Source organism: Oryctolagus cuniculus, chromosome 3 (assembly GCF_964237555.1).
Source record: "Oryctolagus cuniculus chromosome 3, mOryCun1.1, whole genome shotgun sequence".
Taxonomy (NCBI): Eukaryota; Metazoa; Chordata; class Mammalia; order Lagomorpha; family Leporidae; genus Oryctolagus; species Oryctolagus cuniculus.
In genome coordinates, this window is record NC_091434.1 from 121,966,721 (window position 1) to 121,992,773 (window position 26,053).

Here is a 26,053-nt window from a genome sequence, read left to right on the forward strand (position 1 = left end):
GTAGATGACCTCTCCCTGATGCTTTTCTGACCCACTGAAGTTGGACTACACCATGTGGCTTTCTTGGGCCAGTGGATTGTGTGAGGGGCACCTCCGTAAGCAGAGGCTTCAAATGTGCCATAGTGGTTTGGCTTGATCACTTCTCTTTCTATCATCTTCCTTTGAAGAAAGCACACCTAGGATTGCTTTTGATCCCCGAGACTCATGCAGATAAAACCTAAACCCAAACCCAGCCAAGCAGAGAGCATTCTAGCCCAGCTAAGTCATGTACAGTACAATACAGTAGGCTAGATCTGATCTACAAGTCCATTGGAAAAAAATTTGTTGTTGGAAGGCATTAGTAATTTGAAGCTGTTTGTTAGGCAACGTTCTCGCCTTCAGGTTTTTGCTGCAGTAATACTATTCCATCTAGAAATATGTCTCTGTCATTTTCTCAATGTTTTCTTCATGCCCCATAAAGATTTTCATCCTTTCTCTATTACCCAGCTATCACCATCACTCTTGCCTCTTCAGTGATAATTTCTTAAAGCAATAGTCATATTATTCCTCTCTTCTTCCTCATTTCCCAACTTGACTTTAACCCCTCCAACAGCTTTATGTCCTGACATCCTAGAGAACATTTTCTTAAATGACACTAATTCCTATACCAAAGGATGAATAACGATGGACGTGACACAGAGTTAGACACGTAGCAGTCAGGAGAACTGAATCCATCAACAAATGACAAGATTTGGATCACAGCAGAGTAGAAAATGTAAAGAAACCTGAAAAGCACATTTAGCACAATCTATCGGAGTTTCTTTCTAACTCCTCCCCCTTTTAATTTCTATATTAAAATAATTCACCCTATGAATAAGGAGTCAGTCTCAGTTTTCTCAAGAACTACTTTTGTTATTTTACATAATATGATTTAACTTCTCTGGACCCTGACATTTTCATTCATAAATTTAGAAAAGTAAACTGCATAGATTTTGAGCAGGGACTTCTGGAAATTTTTCAGAAATCACATAACCAGTGAACTTCTTATACTTCCATTCAATTTTGATGCAACCCCTTTGGTGTAAGGAAGGGTTTGGCAATCAGAAGATGCTTGACCTGATCAATTATTCTTTGTAATTGATCACATGCAAGATAGCATTCAAAACCAGTGAGGCAGACATTGTTTAGCATCCCCTTCAATGCTTAGAATGTGTGCTTGACTCCTCGGGATTGTGGTCTGAACTCCAGTTTACTGAAATCAAGTTTTGTATCTCCAATGCAGTGTGTCTGTATCATCTAATGAATAGATGCTTTTTTCCTTTCACAATCTTCATCAAAACATTGGATGCTAACAAATATACTTTATATGAATTTACCTTCCCACACCCTCAGAATACCATGAATGCAAGAGCTTTTATGTCAAGCATCAGCTTGGCAGTGGCATATATTAATTTCTTCATATGACCCATAACATGGGAGGGCATAAAGAACTTGAAATCTAGTGTGAGTTAAGGACCTGTGTATTTTAGATAGAAACTTTTTCATACCATATAAACATTTGAAAGAATTGCGGTCATTGGATGCTTTCTTCTGTTCATTATATCCTTATTCTGAAAACAAGATTGGATATTTTCAATTAAATATGATTTTTTATGAAACACATTTGCTTTCTCCATACTAATCTTCAGCTATTTCAATACGAATTCACATACACTCAGTTTCTAAATGTCTAATACCCCTGCTACATAGAAAAACATCAAGCAGTTTCCCAGGGAACACTGCTTCAAAACAATGATCATATAAAAAAGACTCTTCTGAGCAAAAATGTCCATCCCATCCCCCAGCACTAGGAAGCATCAAGCTGGAGCGACTCCTCTCCAAGTGAAGAGAACAAGCCCTCACTTACCCATCACAGAGTACTGGAGAATTTTCTCCCTAAAAGCATAATTATTCTGTCAGGTGGCAGTAATGGAATGGACTGCGGCTGTGACCGTGGAAAGCTTCCAATTCCTCTACAGCTGAAAAGCAGCGGACGGGGCAGTCCAGGCTCCCCTACCTCCCGGGCGGCCAGCTGCCATCTCCGGGAGGCCTCACGACCCACTCACGCCAAAGTCCACAAGCTCAAGGATTTGGAGGACCCGAGCGGAGAAACCAGCGAGGCTCTAACAAAGCGCAGCCGCAAGTTTTTACCCTCAAAGGCCGGGTAAGTCGGGGGCCGTTAGCGACACCACGTCCGTTCTGTGTAACCGTTATCTACCCACCTGTCAATCAGATGACCCCACCCTCAGGAAGTACTTCCCCTTACCCGGGACTTGGGGGCAGTGCCATGTAAATACTTCCGGTTTTGTAAGAAGCTGGCTCCCTCTTCTCGCGGACTCAGAGCAAGCAGGGGCTGGAAGTCTGTCTTTACCTTTCCTGACCCACTTTCCCTGAAGAAAACCCACAAGTGTATTTTCCGCACTTTGTAAGTAAATATTGTAGCATTGCACACGTCAAGCTTGGGCCTGTACTTAGAAATCTCATAAAAGGCAAGCGTCTGGAATAGAAATTTAGGCCCAAGGTAGCCCACAACAAGACCACAATTTTTAGACAGCCGAGTTCTCCACTGATCCCTCTACCCTTCTGCCAAATGCCAGTGGCCCCGTTCCTGCTCTGCACTGCACTTGTTGAGACATGGTCCAGGCTTTCCCACGTTTTCCATGATTTTCCCCAGTGGTATCCTAATTGCCTTGTTCTCTGTGCGCCACCCTCCCCAGCTGTGAACAATTCTCGAGGAGGTTGGAGGCTAGTGTTAGCCATGTAGCCCCAGCTCCAAATACTGCCTGGCCTACAAATGTTTAGGAAGTCTGTGTAGTAAATCTGTGCTTTTCTTTCTGTTAAGAATGGGTAGGGGTGGGTGTGCCGGGGCTGGTGTTGCCGCTTACCGCACTGAGCTGCAGCCTGCAGCACCAGCATCCCTCTGGACGTCTGTTCGAATTCCCGCTGCTCCTCTTCTGATCCAGCTCCCTGTTAATGCACCTGGGAAAGCAGTGGAGGATGGCCTAAGTGCTTGGGCCCCGCCCCCTGCACTCTTGTGGGAGACCTGGAAGAAGCTCCTGGCTTCGTGCTGGCTCAGTCCTAGCTGTTGCAGCCTTCTGGGGAGTGAACCAGCATGGCTTTCAAAATTTTTTTTCTCTCTTTATCTAAAAGGATTTATTTATTTATTTGGGAGGCAGATTGAAAGAGAGAGAGAGGTCCTCCATCTGCTGGTTCACTACCCAAATGGCCACAGAGCCCTGAGCTGGACCAATCTGAAGCCAGGAGCCAGGAGCCAGGAGCTTCTTCTGAGTTTTCCATGCAGGTGCAGGGGTCCAAGCTCTTGGGCCATCCTTCACTGCCTTCCCAGGGTATCAGCAGGGAGCTGGATTGGAAGTGGAGCAGCCGTGACTCTAGTGGCCATATGGCAAGCTGGCACTGAAGATGGGAGCCCAACCTACTATGCCACAGCGCTGGTCCCTTAAAAGTTTTCACACCAAAATAAAATTGGATTTTAATTCTGTTTTCATAAACTTTTTGAAGTACTCTCATACTATTATTGCCACTCATACATCAAAATGAAGGTTAGGAAAACTCAAGTTTCATAATATTGGGACAAATACCCTATATGTTACTGATTTTTTGGTTCTTTCCTTCTTTCATTATAATTATGTACAATAAGTAAAAAGTTAAGAGTCCACTAATTAAGATGAACTACCTACTCAAAGGATAAAGACCATAAATATCTTCTCTTCAGACTGAATTTAACAAAATTCATGTATTATGGAGAAGATTAGTTATTTAGAGTCAGGTTTCCTAGAAGCAACTTTCTTCTGTAGGATTCATAGATATCTCAGTGGTCAAAATAGATAGCATAGTGTAAATTGTGATTTGTGGGTTATAATCTAATAGGAAAATATGTTGAAATAAATAAAGATGAAGGCACAAAGCAAAAAAGGAAATAAAAGGTGAAGTTTATTAAAAACAAAGTGGCATTTTTAAACACTTACCCATGAGTGAGAGAGAGGAGATTGAAAGAGACAGGGACAAGAAGGGGTACAGAGTGAGGGAGGAAATATTAATCACTGGAAAAGTATATTTAAGGTAAGAGTATTTCATTTAAAAAATTTTGAAACCACTGCAAGTTAGGCAAGCAAGCCCACATGTAGTCCAGTGTTTCAATATAAGTTCCAAACACCCTGAATTGCATAGTTTCAGAAACATAATAGTTTATAAAATCATCTATATAAATCATGAAATCTAAACCACAGTTCTACTTGATCTGTAAGAAATCAGAGATCATCAAATATTGCCAATATCAACATAAAAACAAAGAAAAAAAACAAAGAAAAATTTTAAGGAACTTCTTGTATAAAATGCCTCCTGTGTGCATTCTCTTCCAACCACTTTGTTATGCTAGCTTTCTTTCCCAGGTTCTTTGATTTTTAATTAAAAAGTAAATGTCCTAGAAAGTAGATATCAATTAAAAAGCTACGTACCTCCCAATGTTAACCAATGGTCTGATCATACCTGGTAAACTGTAAGCATAGTTTCTAAATGTACCTGTTTGAAGACTGTGCAGTAACTACAGGAAGCCCACTTGGAAGGAACTGGCCAATATTATGCATCATAGGATGACCAATTGAAAGAGGTGTATGGGGACAACCAGGTTCTACATTAGTTATACAAAGGGTGTTTTGTAATTAATGGGAATTAATTGAGACCCAAACCTTCATTTTTCATTCAGACATTAGAACTATATCAAGGAGTTAAGTCTAAAGTATGATTGGATGGCCCTTGAGAAATTATTCAATCTAAACATGTTTACTTATCAATAATACACCTATTTAAATTATGCTGCTTAAAAAGAAGCTTTAAGATATCTATGTAAGTAGCATAAAGATAACCTAATCACTCCATTAAAAGTACCTTGAGTTCTTTATAATTAAGATATGTTACATGAAATGTATTTGTATCTCTCAATTTTCTACTGGGCATAAAGTGAAGCCAAAATAGTTTGATGGAAGTAAAAAAATTCTATAAATATAATCATCTATAAAGTATACATAGGCTATTCAGTCACAACTATATAATGTCACTAGTCTTCTATTTGGAGAAGCAAAGTTTTCTTTTCAACAGAAAACATTGTAAAGTGTCTTTTACAACTTCTGAAAATTTTAAAGTTTGAACATTTGAGATATATTTTTCAAGGAGGTTGGAGTCATGTTTTACTTTTTTATTTCCTTGCATAAACAGCAGATAAATTGTGAAGCAAAAACTGCTTCTGCAATGTCAAAGAACGAGGAAGAGGAGGAGGAAGGTAATACCCATCTATTTTTTTTAAAGATTTATGTATTTATTTGAAAGGAAGAGTTAGAGAGAGGCAGAGTCAGAGAGAGAGAGGGGTCTTCCATCCACTGGTTCACTCCCCAGATGGCTGCAAGGCCAGAACTGAGCCAATCCGAATATAGCTTCTTCTGATTCTCCCAAGGGAGTGGGGGTGCAACGCCCAAGGATTGGGCCATCTTCTACTGCTTTCCCAGGCCATAGCAGAGAATGGGATAGGAAGTGGAGCAGCTGAGACTTGAACCAGTGACCATGTGGGATGCCAGCACTGCAGGCGACAGCTTTACTTGCTATGCCACAGCACTGGCCCCACCCGTCCAATAATATATGCTTTTCTTTGAGTAATTAGTGTTATGGCACATTGTTGAGCTAGCATGATCCATCTTTTTGCCCTTGTCTCACATCACATTGTGACACTATTTTACTTTGAAACCATTCATTTGAGTTGTAGTGGTCAGCATACAAGCTAGCAAAGTATGATGTTCCCAAATTCCTGGCATTTTCAGCTAAAACATAGGGAAGATTTCCTACCTGGGCTTCCTTGACAAGATGAGATGCTCTCTTGAGTCCCATTCTTTTTTTTTTTTTTTTTTTTTTTTTTTTTTTTTTTTTGACAGGCAGAGTGGACAGTGAGAGAGAGAGACAGAGAGAAAGGTCTTCCTTTTGCCGTTGGTTCACTCTCCAATGGCCGCCGCGGCCGGCGCGCTGCGGCCGGCGCACCGCGCTGATCCGATGGCAGGAGCCAGGAGCCAGGTGCTTCTCCTGGTCTCCCATGGGGTGCAGGGCCCAAGGACCTGGGCCATCCTCCACTGCACTCCCTGGCCACAGCAGAGAGCTGGCCTGGAAGAGGGGCAACCGGGACAGAATCCGGTGCCCCGACCGGGACTCGAACCTGGTGTGCCAGTGCTGCTAGGCGGAGGATTAGCCTAGTGAGCCGCGGCGCCGGCCTTGAGTCCCATTCTATGATTCACTAGAATGGTTTCACTTCTTGCTCTTAGGTAATTTGTAAGGTGCAACCAGAGCTTCTGAATGTTTCAGTTGCCTTTTGGCCTGTTATGTCCACTCTGAAAACTGTGACTCACATTCCTAGGCATCAACTAATTTTCCTAGAGGGAAGTTATTTTCTACTCCTTTTAGATAAATCTTTTTTAATATAAAAGTTTTATTTTATTGTTTCAAAAAGCAGAGGAGGTAGGGAGGGGATGAGAAAAGAGATCTTCAACCTGCTGGTTTAGTCCCCAAATGGCTGCAGCAGCCAGGGCTGGGCCAAGCTAAAGGTGGAGCCAGGAGCTTCCTCCTAGTTTCTCAGATGGGTGACAGGGGCCCAAAGTACTTGGGCAATCCACTCCAGGGAGCTAGATTGGAAACTGGTGCTCTAACTAGCACTCTGATATGAGATGATTGCACGGTAAGTGGTGGCTTAACCACAATGCTGACCCCTCAATTGTTCTTATAAAAAATGTCTTTATCTAAAACTACTTTAATTTGCATACCTTCTTCCATTTGGAAATAATTAAGTTCCATGGCTTGCCAGCAGCTCTGCTTATGTATAGTGGCCTGATAAAATACAAGATAGCAGTTACATTTTGGTTTCAGATAAACAAAGAATTACTTAGTATAAATGGGTCCCATTCAATATTTTTTGTGTATGCTCTAAAATTTATTTATAGTTGGTAAGTTAAAAAGGAAAGCACAGCCAGATTGTAACTTTTAACCATACGCACATCAAACTGTCCAGGGAAACACTTCAGCTCCATTATAAACAATTGCTTTCTAATGCACTTAAGATATTAACAATCTATCATAAAAAATTTAAGCACACCAATAAAGTAAATATTAGGCATTTATGTTCATTAAAAACCACCAATTAAAAGAGTGCTGTGGCAACCCATTGAAAACCAACAACGACAACAAAAAACTTTCGAGTTCAAAATTTCTTAAAATTTTTAGATTCAACTATTTTTTGGAGTTTTTTTTTTCTACTCAAGTGTTTCCTGAATAATAGTACTATTATTTGCACATAGTAAATCAATAGGTGTCAGCCACCAGCTTAACATTTGTCCAGTAAAGTACTCAAACTCAAACAAAATAAATACACCCCACTACCGTGACACTTTGCATTATCAACATGAAGCCTGCCCCAACAATCATGTCACTGGTTTTAGTAATGTAAGAATAAGTTGCTGGTTTACAAGGAGGAGAAGGAGGAGTTAAATGATGTGAAGAATCTTATTTGAGGTGCCAGTCACATGAGGCACTCAAGAGTTAAACAATAATTAAAAACACAAGCACAGTGATAAATTTCATCCTAGCTCCCTTCTACTTGCGCCATGATAGAAGAGAGAGAATAAAGGTCTCAGGATTTCTTTAGCAAACTACATCCAAGCTGAGCTACAGACTCACGGGAGAGGACAGGAAATGGATGCCTCACTGCAAAGGCCTCTGTGCCGTTTCTGTTCACATTCTGCTCAGAAGTTCCCATAAAATACTCTTCCTTTCCTGGTAAAATACTGGTCAACTACATCAGATGTTTCTTCACATTTTTGAAGCTGTCACACAGGTCTTGCTAAAACAAACTCAGCAAAAACAAAGATTTCTTCTTATTTAAAAACCAGAAATGGCAAGCTTTTTATACCCAGATGAACCATACTGAATTCACGATGAATAATCAGATCCCAACTGAAATCAAACAGCCCAAATAATCAAAAAATGCACTTATGAGAGCTCAAGCACACAAACTAACAAGGCATAAGTGGAAAGTATGTCGAGGCTCTGAGTTAAAATAAATGCATGGTGTCACTGGTTATGTTTCAGTTGTGTGCTGAGCAAAGTCAACCTCTCAGCTGAGCCTGATTTCAAAATGCTCTGGGAAACTACCTGGACAAACTACATGTTAAAATTACATTCTAATATGGCCACTGGATTTTTAAAATTATTATAAACCTATGTACAATAGTGAAGTGGTACAAACACTTTTTTTGTTCCAGCTGCTAGTTAGCTGTAAAAATTAACAATATGTTTTTGGGAAGAAAGTTCTATGTATCTGAAGTACAACTGGCAATGGAAACTAACAAACCAAAAGTCTAAGCTCTCTATCACACAAATATAATTTAACACTCTCCATTTTCTAAGTAATTATTCACTGTTTATCTACTCATGTGACAGTGTCTGTAGTAATGTGTCAAGTAGCAAGTAAGACTGAGGCTTACTGGGCAACTGGCATAAAGTCTAATATATATTCAGAGATACATTTTTTAAACAAAAGAACACTGAAATAAAGTCACTACACTCCTATTATAGACTATTAAACTACAAGGAAAAAACTGATTTCAGAAAGCTATGCCATGTGAATTCTAGGAACTCAAGAGTCAAAAATGTCCTCCTAAAAAGTTGCCAAACAGAGCTAAACCTTCGCGTTGAGGATTTCACATGCAAATTTCACCCTGGGATAGATCATTCTGCAGCAGAACACTTACATTTGAAATAACAGTGGCACAGGCACACTACTTGACCCTTTAGTATTGCAGTTAAAAGCTGGTTGAGGCACCATTAGCTGAGAACCATTAAGTCTTGCTGCCACCAATGACCAAAGGCACTTGGATAATCAAAAAGTCCACACTGGGCCACATGGTATCCACACTACTGTAACAGCATAAAGAAGGGTCAGTACTCTGTGGGGCTCAGCCTGCTTGATTCTGGTATCTTCAGCTGTCAAAGACCTAACAACTGCAAACACAATTACCAATGGGAAGACAAAAAAGGCAAATCCATAGGACAAAAATGTCAACTTTCACGATGTATATAAAAGCAGTTAGTCTGGGCATTTCTTGTTATCCGACAACAAGGAAACAAAGATTTCTCTTGCCCAAAGTTCACTTCAACCAGTGACTTGATACCAAGAAATGCGCCCCCCCCGCCCCTCCTGTAGATCATTAACAGCTGTGAGACTTATAATGGGTATTCTCTTGATGGTTTTCATCACAATATTTACACATATTCACCCCTCTTATGCAGCTCCCGCTTTAAATTAAGTGTCCCAGAATTATTATTCTTGGATTTATATGTTGGACCAAGACATGAGGTCAAATCACATCCAGTCGGATGCCAGTCAGTCCTGTAACCAGCTCAGGTTCATCAAAATTTATTCACTTTTCTTTATCACAAGCCATGTGGTGTTTCAATTCATTTTTTTTATTCTTCAATTAAAAGAAATTTTAACAAGTCAACTTTTCTTAAACCTTTTAGCATTCTACCATTCTCTTTAGGAGCTCAGTAAGTAAAAACATTAGCTTTCCGTATAAAATCTTAAGAAACACTTTATAAATGTTTACACAGTTGTACTTTGCATCTCTTTGTAATCACTGAGCCCAGGAAATTTAAAGTCACACAAATCCTTGCACTACTCAGAGTCATAAGCTTGAACCTTTTAAGAACATCCTTGGTCAACACTTTGCAAGCCAGTAAAAATTAAATTAACGAATGAGGATTCAGAACACCCTGAGCACAAACTGGTGCAACATCACAAGGCATGTTCCATCCAGAAAGATGGGTGACAACCAAAAAAAAAGGGGGGGGGGGCGATGAAGAGCAAGTAAATTCTAGCTTTAAAAAAAAAAAAGCCACGAAATCAAATTTCTTGGAGGAAAAAAAAAAAAAAAAAAAAAAGAGAGTGACTTCTTCGTAGGACTTCAGACCAGTGAGGTAGAGTCCTTAAGGGAGAAAACGGATCAGCCCCTACAGTCCTGGAGACGTCTCAGTCTGGGGTTAGGAAGCAGAGGGGCCTCCCTGCGGGTCCAGCTGTCGCCCCCTCCGCAGGCCCGGTGCCCCAGGGAGTCCCAGACGGCGGCGACGCGTGCAGGGGGCGCAGGGCAGAGAACACCATCCGGTGACGACTTCTTAGCGTGTAACGCGCATTAGGGACAGGGTCCTGGCCGGATTTCTAAACACTCCACTGCCACCTGTCCACTCGTCCAGACGGAAGCTCCGCGCCGGGGTCCGGGGCCGGCAGGCGGCGCCCTCGGCACCGCTCCTCACGCCCGGGGCACCAGGCAGCGGCGGAGCCTCCCCACGGGTTCCAGGTTCCCTCGCAGGCCTTGGCGCGCCCGGTGCTGCGCCGCCGCCAGGCTTAGGTCGCCCCACACGTGGCCGCCGACGCGGATGGTGGGGAAGGTGGTCAGCGTCGGCGTGGCCGCCCTCCAGATCTCCCCCGGCGTGCGGCCCCCGAAGCAGGGCCCGGGCGCCGCCGCGGGCTTGGCAGGCGAGGTCTCCTCAGCAGCGGCTGCGGCGGCTTCCTCCTCCGGCGGTGGCCGCCCGGGATCCGCGGCGCCTCCTCCTGGCCGCTGCGCGCGGAGCCGGGCGGCACTGGCGGGTCGGGCACCGGGGCCCGGCAGGGAGTAGCCCTGGACATCCTTGCTGCGCAGATGTGCCGGGACAACTGGTGCTTGGGGCTGCAGAGGAAACTCCAGAGCTCCGTGCTGCGGGGCATGGACACCTTGAAGGCGTCGCCCAGCGACAGTTGCGATCGCAAGTACAACCACCCGCGCCTCCAGCGCCACCCTCTTCCCGCCCTCAGGCCGCCACACAGGGCCGGCGCCGCCCCCCTGCAATAACTGTTTTTGCTAAACCCTATCCCTAATGTCTGTATAGACTGGATCGCTGCCTCCTTCAACTCTCACAGACTCTGCTAGTTCTGTTGTTATTGAACACATTTATTTCTCCTTGTGTTGTAGTGCGTGTGAACACCTGCCTCTTCTGTGAGTCTACAATCCCTTCGAAGGACGGACTTCCAAGCTCACACTGTTGCGTACAGTGTCTATCAATGCCATGTGTTTATAGGAAATTCATTCTCATATTTTTCAATTTTTGTGCTCACCATTGCTTTCTGTATTCCACTCCTTTCTTAAAGGTTCAAGTTCCTTCTTCCTGAAGAAAATTCAGTATTTTTTTCAGCATGAGGGTCTTTGAGAAGTAAGTCTTCCCAGTCTTTGAGTATAAATGCCTTTCTTTGACCCGCAGTCCTGAGAGAATTTATCTGGGTGTGAAATTCTAGACTGACAGTTGCTAATCGTTGGATTTTTTTTTTCCCCCTCAGCACCTCACTTCTTTAGCATCTTCTCATATTGATGGTTGTTATCTGTCACAAATCAGCTCCCTGTCCTTCCCTGTATATGTGTGACTGTTTTCCTCTGGTGTCCTTTTGGTTTTTCTGGTTTTATTCCCCCCCCCCCCCGTATTGCCACAGGTACAGCTTGAAGTACCGAAGTGTGGAATTATCTTTATTCTGCTTGGTTAGCTGACCCACACTTGGAGGGACTGGTACTTCCTTCAGTTATTTTCAGTACACTTTCTATTCTCCATTTTGTTCCACAGAAAACCTGTTAGAAAGATGTTAGAATTTCTCAATCTATGACTTTTAACTGCTCCTTCACTTTTCTCTTTAAAAATGTTGCAAAATACACAAGTTCTCCTCCTGTTTTCAAGTCTTCCATCTTTTTCCTTGATTTTCCTAATTTAGAACTTTATTTAAAAAAAATTTTTTTTTGACAGGCAGAGTGGACAAGTAGAGAGAGACAGAGAGAAAGGTCTTCCTTTTCCATTGGTTTACCCCCCCAGTGGCCGCTGTGGCCGTCGTGCTGTGGCCGGTGCACCTCGCTGATCCGAAACCAGGAGCCAGGTGCTTCTCCTGGTCTCCCATGTGGGTGCAGGGCCCAAGGACCTGGGCCATCCTCCACTGCACTCCCGGGCCACAGCAGAGAGCTGGACTGGAAGAGGGGCAACCAGGACAGAATCCGGCACCCCGATTGGGACTAGAACCTGGGGTGCTGGTGCCGCAGGCGGAGGATTAGCCTATTGAGCCACGGTGGCGGCGGCATCTAATTTAGAACTTTTAAAAACTGTTCAAACTCCCTTCAGAATACTTAAGACAGGTTTTCCATGAAATCGTCTCCTACACTGTTGGCAGGAGTGCCGGCAGGAGGAGCGTGTGGTTCCAATTGCTGAGGTGTTCCCAGTTCTTTTGCCTGATCCTTTAGAAATAGCCCAGCTCCCATGTTGCAGTTCCTTGTGTGGCAGCTCTGTGTGTTACAACCTCTCCTCTCCTGTTGGGTCACAGCTTCTCCTCTCTGCCGGGTTGGTCGAGATGCATGGCAGCTCCTCTTCCCTGCTAGGTTCTCTGTTTCATGACCATGGAGTAGGAGGCACATGGACAAGGAAGGCTGAGCAAAACAAAGGAAGTTCATTGAAATAGGCAGAGAGAGCTCCCAGCAAAACAGCAACTATCCCAGAAGTGTGCCAGCCAGGAATGCCTGACTTAGAATTTTTATGTCTCCAAATGAGGAAGTTTGCCCGGTTGGTTAAGGTATATGCTAATGAGGACTTATATGTGAATCAATCAGTGAGTCAGCAGAGCCTGAATGTGATTGGTTTGGCCAGGAACCTATCAGCAGTGGCCTAACTTGGAGTTCATGTCATGGAGGGAAGTTAGAAGTGTGCTCAACCTGGAGTGGGCAGAATGTCCTAAAGATACGTTTGAAGGTTACCTTATATAGGCTTCTCCTGTCTGTCTGGGCTCCTGGGTGGTTATACCATCCATGCTTCTTCCTTTACTTTCCAGGAGTTCCTGGAATCCCAGTCAGCATTGCACGGGGTTTCTGAAGTGACTGGAATTTTTGAGAAAGGTTGTAATATTTGGAATGGAGCAAGTTGTCGGAGCTTCATCATCTCATTTCCCCTTCTTCTACATCCATTCCTTTTTCTCTGTCCTCCACGGACTTCTGACCCAAGGTGCTTTCCTGCTCATTGGTATTGAAAACAGTGACATTGGCCCGTGCTGCGGCTCACTAGGCTAATCATCCACCTGCGGCGTCGGCACACCAGGTTCTAGTCCCGGTTGGGGCACTGGATTCTATCCCGGTTGCTCCTCTTCCAGTCCAGCTCTCTGTTGTGGCCCGGGAGTGCAGTGGAGGATGGCCCAAGTGCTTGGGCCCTGCATCTGCATGGGAGACCAGGAGGAGGCAAAAGGCACCTGGTTCCTGGCTTCGGATTGGCACAGCGCCAGCCATGGCTGCCATTTGGGGCATGAACCAATGGAATGAAGACCTTTCTCTCTGTCTCTCCATCTCTCTCTCACTGTCGAACTCTGCTTGTCAAAAAAAAAAAAAAAAAAAACCCACAAACAAAAACCAAGTGACACTGTCCAGGTTAAGCTGACTCTGCGAGACCTGGTTTCTCAGGTAAAGGGAAAAGCCTGCCCTAAAGAGTTGCATTCGCCCACAGAAGACTGTATTCTGGGATTTAGATAATCTTCTTAGCCGCTCATCATACATACACAGTAGATAATTTTTCCCAGAATAGAATGCTTTTAATTTTCAAGTAGCAACATTTATTTTTCACAAAAGGGAATACTGTGTCACAGTGATCCAAAGAAAGACAATACAAAACATCTCCCAACAATGCAAAAGGTATAGATGTGATGCCAATACCTTCAGTTTTGCCCCAATAACGAAAATAATAGCTGAAGCATTTTCACATGATGACTGCTCTTATAATTTCTTCTTCTAGAACAACTCAGAAAGCTTCATCAAGGATGTGGGTTTTGTTTTTGTTTTTGCTGCCAAGTATCTGCTCAACAATGGCTTGATAGTTTTGCTGTGCGAGGTCTTGCTGATAAATTTCAAAAACCATGTCTGTGCTTGGAGCAAACTGAAGAGGGGCGGCGTCAGAGACCTCTTCATGGCTGTGCATGTCCACCACAGTGCTGTGGCACCTGCCAATCATTTTTGCCAATTTTGTTTAAAAAAACTAAATTTAGCATTCTATATTGGTTCAGACTAGCCTCTTACTTAAAATACTGTCACTGAAAATTCTGTGAAGTTCTTTTCAGCTCTATTAATTTGATTTCAGTAGCATTAACCAAATTGAAATGATTTATTTGTATTCAATTGATGTAACATAGAACCTTAGAGTCCTTGGGGCTGGCATTGTGGTGGAGGAGATGAAGCTGGCACCTGCAACACTGCATCCCATGAATGCGGGTTCAAGTCCCAGCTGCTCCAGTTCCAATCCAGCTCCCTGGTAATGCTCCTGGAAAAGCATCAGGGGATGGGTCAAGTGTTTGGGCCCCTGCCATCTACATGGGAGACTTGGATGGAGTTCCAGGCTCCTGGCTTTGGCCTGACCCAACCCTGGCCATTGCAGCCATTTGAGGGATGAACCAGAGGATGGAAGATCTCTCTCTCTCTCTCTCTCTTTCTCTCTATCTCTATCTCTCTCTCTGTAGCTCTGCCTTTAAAATAAATAAATAAATCTTTTTTTAAAGGAATCTTACACTCCTTACCTGTCAGGAAGTCCGTCTAGCATACTTGCTAGGGCTTTGAAACCCCTTAGTCTCATCTAATGTAAATTCCTAGTTTAGTGTTGATAATGTTGGTGCAAATAGAAGGAAAAATCTGATAACTTAACAAATGATGGTGTGTTAACATTTATGAAGGTGGCTAGGACTACATATGTTTTATTGACTGATATATATTCAAAGACTACCATGATGATCAGGTTTTTAAATGTGTACTTTTAGTAAGTAGTGGGGTTTTTTATTTAAAGATTTTATTTATTTGAGAGGCAGAGTTACAGACAGTGAGAGGGAGAGACAGAAAGGTCTTCCTTCTGGTGGTTCACTCTCCAGATGGCTGCAATGGCCTGAGCTGTGCCAATCCAAAGCCAGGAGCCAGGTGCTTCTTCCTGGTCTTCCATGAGGCTGCAGGGACCCAAGGACTTGGACCATCTTCTACTGTTTCCCAGGCCATAGCAGAGAGCTGGATTGGAAGAGGAGCAGCTGGGACTAGAACCGGTGCCAATATGGGATGCCAGCACCACAGGCACCTACTGCACCATGGCACCGGCCCTAAGTAGTGGGTATTTTGTATATACTATTTCATTTAAACCTCCATAAAACCTTTTAATTTGCGTAGCATTGTGCCCAATAGGAGGAATGAGAAAATTAAGACTCAGGGAGGTAACAATTTTTTTCACTATTGTTGGGAGTGACAAAATAATAACTCTGTTTCATATGGCTCCAAGGTCTGTACTTTAATGATTTTACAATGCGGTGCAGGCAAGTATTGCTGCTGCCTTTAAAAAATAGATGCCTTAGCTCAACCTGGATCCACATGTCCTTGTAAAGGTCCTTGTAAAACAAAATACATTTTTCAACTGTTGGGTGGAGACTTAAGCGTTGGGTGATCTGCTAAAGTGTGTGTCAAAGCCAGAATGGAAGCTAAGTGTACCGTGCTTCCCCAACACTGTGGTCCTTGACAAGCCTCTAAGCTCTCAGAAACTGTACTAAGCATTAAAGGAACAGGGTTGCTCGCCCTGCTGCATCTAGGCACCGGTTTATTCTCGCTTTCACCAAGTGTTCATCTGCCTGCTGTGTTGCCCGACCTGCATTTCTCACCTTCTTCTGGGAAAATACTTTTCTCTCAAGACAAATCCTCTGGTTCTGTGGACCCTGTTGTTTTCTCGAAAGACTCAACACCCTAGGGTGCTGCTGAACGGGTTGGGGTCTCCTGATCATGCTGTCTAATCACAGTATCTCATTCTGTGGCCATGGATTATTAAACTGGGATGACTGAAGCGGGAATCTGTTAACTACTGAAAAAAGGGGGGCTTGCAGAAGTTCATTTGCCCACAGCATCACAAGCTGGAAGTTGTGAGGCTAGGAACTGACAATAAAATAGAATATTGAGACCTTTTTAGTTTTTTTTTTTTTAATGAATTTTCAACTGAATGAAATGTACTGTTAATAAGTAAGGCAAGGAATAACTAATAAAGGTAAAATGTAACTCAGATTACAAAGCAAGTTTAAAAGAAAAACCTAACTATATGTGATATAGTTAGGGCTACTCATTTGCTTTAAAATCTGACAGTGGGGGCCAGCATCATGGCTCACTTGGTTAATCCTCTGCCTGCGGCGCCGGCATCCCATATGGGCGCCGGGTTCTAGTCCCAGTTGCTCCTCCCGTCCAGCTCTCTGCTGTGGCCCAGGAAGGCAGTGGAGGATGGCCCAAATGCTTGGGTCCCTGTACCCGCATGGGAGACCAGGAGGAAGCTTCTGGCTTCAGATCGTTGCAGCACGCTGGCCGCAGCAGCCATTTATTTGGGTGGTTAACCAATGGAAGGAAGACCTTTCTCTCTGTCTCACTTTCTCACTAACTCTGTCAAAAAAAAAAAAATCTGACAGTGACTGATCACCTAGAAGGACAACTCCAAGTCCAGCTTCAGCTATGACTCCCCCCAGGTATCCAATGTCCAGTACTAGCAATGTGGAATGATAGTTTCTTTTATGCATCATGTTGGGTACACAGTCCTCTGCTTCAAATCTCACACAACTAAAATCAAGGTGTCAGCTGGCCTGGGTTTTTATCTGGTTACCCAGGGAAAGGATGTGCTTTCAAGGTCATCTAGGTGTTGTCACAACTGAGTTTCTTGGGGCTGTAGGACTGAAGTCTTTTTTTCCTTGAGGCCAACAGCATTACTTGACAAAATGCTCTCCCTGCACACTCCATCTCAAACATCTCTGACTTCCCGCTGTTGCATTGATACAGGTGTTAAGGACACATGTGATTAGATTGGGCCCACATGGATAATCCAAGGTAATTTCCTTTTCCTAAAATCTGCAGCTTCAATTATAGCCACAGAAGTCCCTTTTGCAGTGTCACATACAGGTCCAAGGATTAGGCAAGGCATTTTTTAGGTGGCCATTATTCTGCCTACCACAGTGACTATTTCACTAGAATTATTTTCTAGCATGTTCCTCACTGAGATGATTTAGATAATTATCTTACACCAACATGATTATATTTATTTTTCATATAGCATCAAGGTTTTTGTTTTAACAATAAAGAGACTGGAAGTTCTTAGACATTATGAACCAGGTCATAAGAGTTCCTAGAATGAGAGATTAACTGTGGATACAGAAGAAGGAAAGATCTAAAATAGATAAGGAAATCAGTAAACCCTTTAAGAGTAATAAAAATGTAAATGATACAGGAGCAATGCAGATGCCTATTTTACCTAGCTACAGAAGAATATAGTGTCAAACATTGACTGTAAAAAAACATTCAAATATAGATATTTTCCTGAAGACATTGTCTATTTATACTCAAGATAATCTATTTTGCAAACTCTTGGTTTCATTTTGTTTTAAATTAAATAAAATTATTTTCCAACATGAAAAGAATCACAAAGGAATTTTAATTTCCCATTTTATCCATCTAGTCATTGGAATAAAATTAACTGAATAACACAGACTTTTAGAGAATCTACTGTTTTAGGTATTATGCTAGACCCTAAAGATACACGTATAGTCCCATTACATTCTGTGCCTGCAGGAAACTGGCAGCCATATAAACAAATAAATTATAATATCGTGCAGTAAGAGCAAAAGGCGAGGTGAGCACAGGTGGAAGGAATAATGTACGCTGTGAAGTAGCACGGAAGATTTTCCTGGTGGAAGGATAGATAAATCTCCATGGGGGTAGGGTGGAAGGAAAGCTAAGCCAGCAGCATGAACTAAAGAAACAAGTGTGAAAAGCACAGGGTACTTGGGGAAGAGCAAGTCTGAGTGGAAGGTGAAGAATGAGGGGCAAGGACCCAGGAGGTCAGCAGGGTCAGAGCCTGTCAGGCCATATTGCTGATTCTATGGGGAGGAAGCAACAGCAAAAGCTTTTTGATCAGGGAAAACACATGAATGACTTGTAATTTCCAAAGATTATGTTGGCTGCACAGAGGAAACTAACCAGGTGGGAGGTTAGCTACAGGCTAGAAAACCAGCCTAAACTACAACAGTGGCAATGACAAAGTAGAGCAAAGACGTGAGAGATTCTGCAGTAAGGCACACTACACAGACTTCACGCGTAATTCAATGTGTGGTGGTGGGGAGGGGAGGGGAAGAAAGGGGAAGGGGAAGCTAAGGAAACATTGAGAGTTACTTGAAAATCTTTGACATCAGAGGAAAATCTGGATAAATTAGGGAATGAAGGAAACCAAGGGGTAATGCTATGATTTGGCCTCTTCTTGCCCAAACTTTGGTTATGCTCCTCTGAGAGTCTTCTTTCCCACTTTGGCCCAGTATTATATGAATGAAATGCATGGTTTGTGTTTCTTAAATAAAAGGTTTCTGGGAAAAAAGTAAAATCAAAGTAAACCTTCCTAAAGTCCAGTTTTTGTGAGAATCCTGCCAAGTCATTTTAGAAAGAATCTCCCACCCTTGATAAGAAAGCACCGGCATATGCTTTCAGCAAGAATTGTTTTGCGTTGGTATATCAAGAATGTCCCACACCACGGATGTCACGTTAGTAGTTTTCTACCTACTGAGCACTTGCTGTGCTGATGGACTGTGAATCCCAGCTTGTCTTTGTCATATTGGATCTGAGGCTGATCGCCATCCCCTGTGGTGGTAGTCTTGCCATCTGTTCCAACACTTCCGAATTGGGTTCCTTTGCCATTTTAACTGGGGTCAGAAGCACTTTTTTCTTTATGGGGAGAAATCTCTCTCTCAAGACCTAGAGTTACTTCCACACTCCTCTAAGGTGTAATTTGGCCATACATCTTTCATTTGGCTGGCTTAGACACTGAGGGGGTTTGCCAGGCATTATGATGTATGCAATTCAGCCACTTGTGCCACAAGACTCTAGCAAGCTGGCTCCCCCAGCCTCAATTTCAAAAAACTTGTACTGACAGTCTAGCACCCACGATGTTTGGAAACTCATACATTTCCCTGCCTTGAGGACTTCACAGAAATCTCACGGGGGTGGGGAGGGCCTGATGTTTTGACACTCAGGAGAAGGTGCTGGATTGGAAGTAGAGCAGCCGGGACTTCAAGTGGCACCCATATGGGATGCAGGCTTCACAGGCAAAGGCTTAACTTAGTACACCACAGTGCTGCCCCTGTAGCGTCATTTCTTATAAAATGTTTTTATTTAAAAAAATGTTAACACACACAGAAAAATTATAAATGTTTATAGACCAGTGTCTGCTAATAATAACTGTTAGAATTAAAAAGGAGAGAATGATTCAACATGGGAAGTGGGATACACATCAGACTCATAGAATGGCAGATGCCCTAAACAACACTCTGGGCTCAGAACCAGTCCTTAAGGCATTCGGATCCAGCTAAAAAGCCCATGACAGTTTCTCAGGGATGGAAAGCCAAGACACTGTGGCAAACAAACAAATGACCTAAATGAAAAATCTCTGTGAGTGAGATCCCAGTTCGTAATCTTTTAACCTTTTGATAATAGCCAGCCTAACACACATAAGGAAGTTTTGATTTACATTTCCTTCATGATTCAATAACATGTTCTTACCATAAGCCATCGTCTGAGGCGAAGATAGCTTTAATCAGCCAATCGTATAATACTTAAGCCTAATTCAGATCTGGCTAAAAATCCCATGAGAGTTTCTCAGTCCTGGAAAACCAAGACACTGTGGCAAAAAAAAAATGACCTAAATGAATTATCTCTGTGAGTGAGATCCCAATGGAAAGAACTGGCCATCAAAGAAAGAGGTACCCTTCTCTGAAGGGAGGAGTGAACTTCAACTTTAATTATGGCTTTGTCTAAATAAGGTCAGAGTTTGTGAATTCAAGAGGCTTCCATAGCCTTGGCAGCTCATGACAAGAGCCTCAGGTGATTACTGACATCATAAATAAGAGTGGAAATTGTTAAATCAACAACAGGAGTCACTGTGTACTTATTCCCCATGTAGGATCTCTATCCTTAATGTGTTTTACTAGCTAAGTAATGGTAAAACTAGTGTTCAAACAGTACTTTACACTTTGTGTATTTGTGTGGGTGCAATCTTTTGAAATCTTTGCTTAGTATACACTAAGTGGATCTTCTGTATATAAAGATAATTAAAAATGAATCTTAATGAAGAATGAGATGGGAGAGGGAGTAGGAGATGGGATGGTTTGTGGGTGGGAGGGTGGTTAGGGGGGAAAAACCCGCTACAATCCAAAAGTTGTACTTTCAAAATTTATATTTATTAAATAAAAGTTTTAAAAAAATAAGTTAGGGGTCATGTTTCATCCTTTGCACACAGAGATTGATTTTCCCAGCAGTTGTTATTGAGACTGTCCTTATCTCATGGGTTGATTTAGCTCCTTTGTCAAAATTAAGTTGGTTGTAGATACATGATTGATTTTTGGAGTTTCTATTCTGTTCCATAGGCCTATACTTCTGCTACTACTGCCCTGTAGTATGTCTTGAAATCTTTAATTTTGATGCCTCTTGCTTTGTTTTTGTTATATAAGATTGGTTTAACTATTCAGGATCTCTTCTGTTTCTGTATGAATTTTAGCATAATTTTTTCTAGATCTGAGAAGAACGTCATTGGTGTTTTGAATGGAATCACATAGAATCTGTAAATTGCTTATGGTAAATATGGACATTTTGATGATATTGATCCTTTGATGAACATGGAAGATTTTTACCATTCAAACTTTTCTCTGTTCATTCTCCATGCTGGCTGTGGGTTGTCATAAATTGAGGAATGTTCCTTTCATACTCAATTTGCTTAACATTTTAATCATGAAAGGATGTTGTACTTTACCAAGTGCTTTCTCTGCATCTATTGAGATGATCATATGGGTTTTGTTCTTCAGTTCATTAATGTGATGTATCACATTTATTGATTTGCAAATTTTGAACTATCCCTACATACAAGGTATAAATAACCACTTGGTCCTAGTGAATGATCTTTATGATATGATGTTGGATTCGATTAGCTAATATTTTGTTGAAGATTTGTACATCTATATTCATCAGAGATATTGGTCTATAGTTCTCTTTCTCTGACATATATTTTCTGGTTTAGGAATTAAGGCGGTGCTCACTTTATAGAAGGAGTTTGGGAAGATTATCTCCCTTTCAGTTGTTTTGAATAGATTGAGATGAATTGGAATTAGTTCCTCTTTAAATATATGGTAGAATTCAGAGTTGAAGTCATCCAGTCCTGGGCTTTTCTTTGTTGGGAGGTTATTTATTGCTGATTCAATATCCATCCTGACTATTGGACTGTTTAAGTTTTCTGTGTCTTCATGACTCAGTTTTGGTAGATTGTGTGTATCTAGGAATCTATCCATTTCTTCTAGGGTTCCCGAGTTATTGGCATACAGCTCTTTGTAGTAATTCCTAATGACTCTTTTTATTTCTGCGGTTTCCATTGTACAATTTACTTTTTTACCTCTTATTTTATTGATTTGGGTCTCCCTCTTTTTTTGGTTAGTTGGGCCAATGGTGTGTCAATTTTGTTTATTTTTTTAATTCCAGCTCTTAATTTTGCTGATATTTTATATTGGTTTTTCATTTCAATTTTGTTTATTTCTTTTCTAATTCTAATGATTTCTTTCCTCCTACTAATTTGTGGTTTGCTTTTGTTTTTCTAGATTCTTGAGATGCATTGATAGCTCATTTATTTGGTTGACTTTCCTGTTTCTTGATGTAGGCACCAATTGCTATCAACTTCCCTCTTAACACTGCTTTTGCTGTATCCCATAAATTTTGATGTTATGTATTGTCATCTTCATTCATTTCCAGAATTTGTTTTTACTTGTCTTATGATTTCTTTGATGATGCAGTGTTCATTCAGGAGCATGTTGTTCAGTCTCCATGTATTTGCATACATTCTAGAAATTCCTGAGTTGTTGATTTCCAACTTCAATATATTGTGGTCAGAGAAGATGCATGGTATGATTGTGATTTTTTGAATTTGCTAAGACTTGCTTTATGTCCTAGCATATGGTCTATCCTAGAGAAAGTTCCATGCACTGAGGAGAAGAATGTTTTCTGCATTTGTGGGATGAAAGGTTCTATCGATAAAAGTTAGGTCCATTTGGTCCATAGTGTAGATTAGCTTTGTTGTTTTTTTGTTGATTTTCTGTCTAGTTGATTCATCCATTAATGAAAGTGTGGTACTGAAGTCACCCATTGCTATTTTATGGGAGTCTATATCTCCCTTTAGGTCCATTAACATTTCTTTAAAATAGCCATGTGCCCTTTAGTTGGGTGCCTATACATTTATTATAGTCACATCTTCCTGTTGAATTGATACATTAATTATTACATAGTATTCTTCTTTGTCACTTTTAACAGTTTTTATGTTAAAGTCTATTTTGTCTATTATTAGAATGACTAAATCAGCCCTTTTTTTCTTTCCATTAGCATGGAATATCTTTTTCTATCCATTCACTTTCATCCTGTCAGTATCTTTGTTGGTGTTTCTTGTAGGCAGCAAATAGATGGGTCTTGTTTTTTATCCATTCAGCCAGTCTGTAAATTTTAACCGGAGAGTTGAGGCCATTTACTTTCGAGGTTATTATTGCTAAGCAATGGCTTGGCCCTGCCATGTTTCCATAAATATCTCTATTGTTTACTTTGGATTTCTTTTGTACCTTTACTGGGAAATTTATGCCTTCACATTCATTCATAATGATGACACTCTTTCTGTCTTAACTGTGTGTAGCACATCCTTAAGCATCTTTTATAAGGCTGGACAAGTGGTGACAAATTCTTTTCATCTCTGCTTGTTATGGGAGGTTGTTATTTCACCTTCTTTCATAAATGAGAGCTTTACAGGATACAGTGTTCTGGATTGACAGGTTTTTTTTCTCTTAAGGCTTGGATATATCTTGCCATTTTCTCCTAGCCTTTAGGGATTCTGATGAGAAGTCTGTTGTGAGTCTAATTGGAGATCCTCTGAAAGTAATCTGGCATTTTTCTTGTGCACATTTTAGAATTTTTTTTCTTTCTGTTTTACTGTGGAAAGTTTGACTACAATTTGTTGTGGTGAAGATCTTTTCTGATCATGTTTATTAGGAGTTCTATGTGCTTCCTGTACTTGGAAGTCCCTATGTTTCTACATATTGGGAAAGTTTTCTTTAATAATTTCACTGAATAGGCTTATAATCCATTCTATCTTTCCATCCCTTCAGGAACTCCTCTAAGACCCATATATTTGATCATTCAATACTATCCCATTAATCTGAACACTGTTTTTAACCAGCTTCGTGTTGGTCCTCTGCCTAGGCAGTTTGAGCAATAGATTCTGTGTTATGTTGGGAGGCTGGAGGCCCCTCCCATTCCTACGTGGGTACCAATTCCCTTTCAATCCCTCTAAATCCTTTTAAAAATAAAGAAAATCCTTCTGAATGAAGAGACACCCAAAGGGTAAGTTAGCCTTGAGAGAGGACTCACAGGCTTCATGAAGAAGAACACCACATGCCAGGCCTTTAATAAAATAAGCTATTCAAAGAACTGTAGATTTCTATATTTCAGTACCTTTAATCTAAAGTGAACATAATAATACTTATATGGTGAAAATTAAATGAGGTGGTATATGTCTAAATGTTTGATCAAAATCAATTAAGCAATGTATCTGTAATTTAGAATATGAGAGAAGACAAATTCAACGTAATCAGATGCCAGACAATAGAAGAATGATCTGGTAGAAATTATACTACTTAGAAGTACGAAAAGGGCAATGGGAGAGAAAGGTATCAGTACATTTAATAAGTATTCAACACATGTAGTAAGATTTGGCAATAGAATGTTTGCATAGAGTGAGGGATACAGGGAAAAGAGAATGATACACATATTTTGACTGGCACAATATACAAAAAAGTGGTAATCAGAAACCCCCTAAAACAATCTCCTATTCCCTTCTCCACATTTTTTTCTGGGCTATGTTCTTCTGGCTCTCTTCGTATTAATTAAATTTAACTTATGTGTTTTCTCATAGAAGCCAATGTTTCTTCCCTTCTATGAGCTCCCACATAACTTGTTTGCCATTCATACAGATTCTTTCCTCCATTTTCTACCCAACTTCATCTCAGCTTCTCTATCATCTTTCTTGGTCTTGCAAATTATCTATCACTTCTTCAGATCTTGTGGGTTCACTATCTCTTCCAGCTATAGCCTCTACTACAGGACACTGGAGAATTTTCATCATTTATGTGATTTACTTATGGTTGCCTTTCTTTCTAAATTATAAACTATGGAAGTGCAGGGGGCATGTACTTGTTAAAATGCTGTCACTACAACATCACTATTGCCTGCACAGTATTTAACAATAACATGTCCTAATGAACATCTGTAGAATGACTGATTACCATGATAAAGTATGCATCTGTTCAGTTAAGACAGCACCATGGAAAGCTAGGTCTATAGTTAATACTAATACCATGCACAGATACAACTAAGATTGCTAAAGGACAAGGTGTATAGTGGAATCTATCTGCCCACAATTTATACAATAAGAAACCTAAAGGGAGAAGAATAAGCAAGGTAAGAAAAAAGGAGAAGCAGAAAAGGTAGAAAGAGACTCAGATTTTTTTTCCTCATGAAAGTCAAAGGAAATGTGTTTTGTGGTTATGTCACTATGGACAGAATCAAGATATATGTGAGTAGATGTTAGATTTCAAGTAGTTAGTGGGAAATAAACTGAAAAAGAGAAAACTGGAGAGTGACTGCAAACAATGCAAGGAGTTGAGTTATTCAGTAAAGGGAAAGGGGATGACCTCTGAAAAGAAGAAAGGCTTTGTAGGGACATTTCATTTGGGGATTTGTTGGTTGCTTTAGTGATTGATGCGATTTGACAGTACTTAAATAAAGGACTGTGTACTTTAGAAAGAAGTGAGACAGTGAAAATAAAGAGGATAGCACTAAAAATAAGCTATCAAGCCATGAATAAAACATGGAAGAACTTTAACTATTACTAAATGAAAGAAGCCATTCTGGAATGGACTCCTATTTATGACTCCAACCATGGGACTTTCTGAAAAAGAAAAAAAGTGCTGTCACAGGGAGAAGATCACTGGTTGATGGGGGGCAGTGTTGGGGGGCAGTGAATAGATGGAGCACAGAGCACTTTCACGTCAGTTCATCTATACTGGATTTTACTATAATGGTGGCTACATATGTCGAAACCCATAAAATGTACAATATCAACAGTGAACCCCAATGCAGACTGTGGACTTTGGGTGATAATGATGGGTCAATATAGGTTCATCAGTTATGACACATGTACCACATAGGTAGGGGATGCTGATATTGTGGGGGTGGTTACTCTTGTATGGAGACATGGACATCTCTGTACATTTTGTTTAATTTTGCTGTTTATATCAAACTGCTATTTAAAATAGGTTATATTTAAAATCTAAAGATGATGAACATATACAATGGAAGACATCATTTTCAGACTCAGGTTACTGAGCGAGCAGGCAAGAGGGGACTGTAAGCGCAGGCTGTTTTTGACAAGAATGAATTCATCTTTCTCTCTATTCTACATTTTTTAGATGCTACAAAGCTTCAAGAGCCAGTGGAGACTGCAGCTTGTGTCCAGGAGGAAAAAGGACCAGCTCTATGCAGGGAAGTTGGCTAGTCAGCCGAGGCTTGGCTGGGGGAGCTCCGTGTGAGGCTGGGGTCCATACCCCAGCATAGCTAGGAGCTCCTGAGGTTTTATCAGACACACCATACTGATGTCTTATCTGTTCCACAATTGTATCTTTATCCAGCACCATATCTGCATCTTATTACAGTGAGAGCTGATCATTTGGCCCCCTTTCTATCCAGAAAATATACCTTATTTGTGTGGTTGGGTTGAGTGGAAATTCACAGTCCTGAAATGCACATTAGCAACTGTCAGGTGATAAATTTAGCAG

The 26,053-nt window shown here is 41.3% G+C and overlaps 2 long non-coding RNA genes and 1 pseudogene across 5 annotated transcripts in view; 1 reads left to right on the forward strand and 2 right to left on the reverse strand.

Annotated features, from left to right (window-relative positions):
- Positions 1-2,219, reverse strand: part of LOC103348734 (uncharacterized) — an 89,218-nt gene extending 86,999 nt beyond the window's left edge. For 2 of the 4 annotated variants that reach the window (XR_011387338.1, XR_517022.4), the window contains exons 1-2: positions 1,886-2,219; positions 1,527-1,589 (exon numbers count right to left, since the gene is read on the reverse strand). This is a non-coding gene — a long non-coding RNA (uncharacterized lncRNA). The remainder of the gene's footprint in view (positions 1-1,526; positions 1,590-1,885) is intronic. The other 2 variants (XR_007920706.2, XR_011387337.1) reach the window with 1 other exon arrangement.
- A 76-nt stretch (positions 2,220-2,295) lies between these two features.
- LOC138849017 (uncharacterized) lies at positions 2,296-25,814 on the forward strand. Its single transcript, XR_011387340.1, has 3 exons — positions 2,296-2,443; positions 5,251-5,314; positions 25,688-25,814. It is a non-coding gene; the product is annotated as an uncharacterized lncRNA (long non-coding RNA).
- LOC103348819 (coiled-coil domain-containing protein 71L-like) lies at positions 6,947-19,710 on the reverse strand (annotated as a pseudogene).
- Positions 25,815-26,053: the final 239 nt, after the last annotated feature.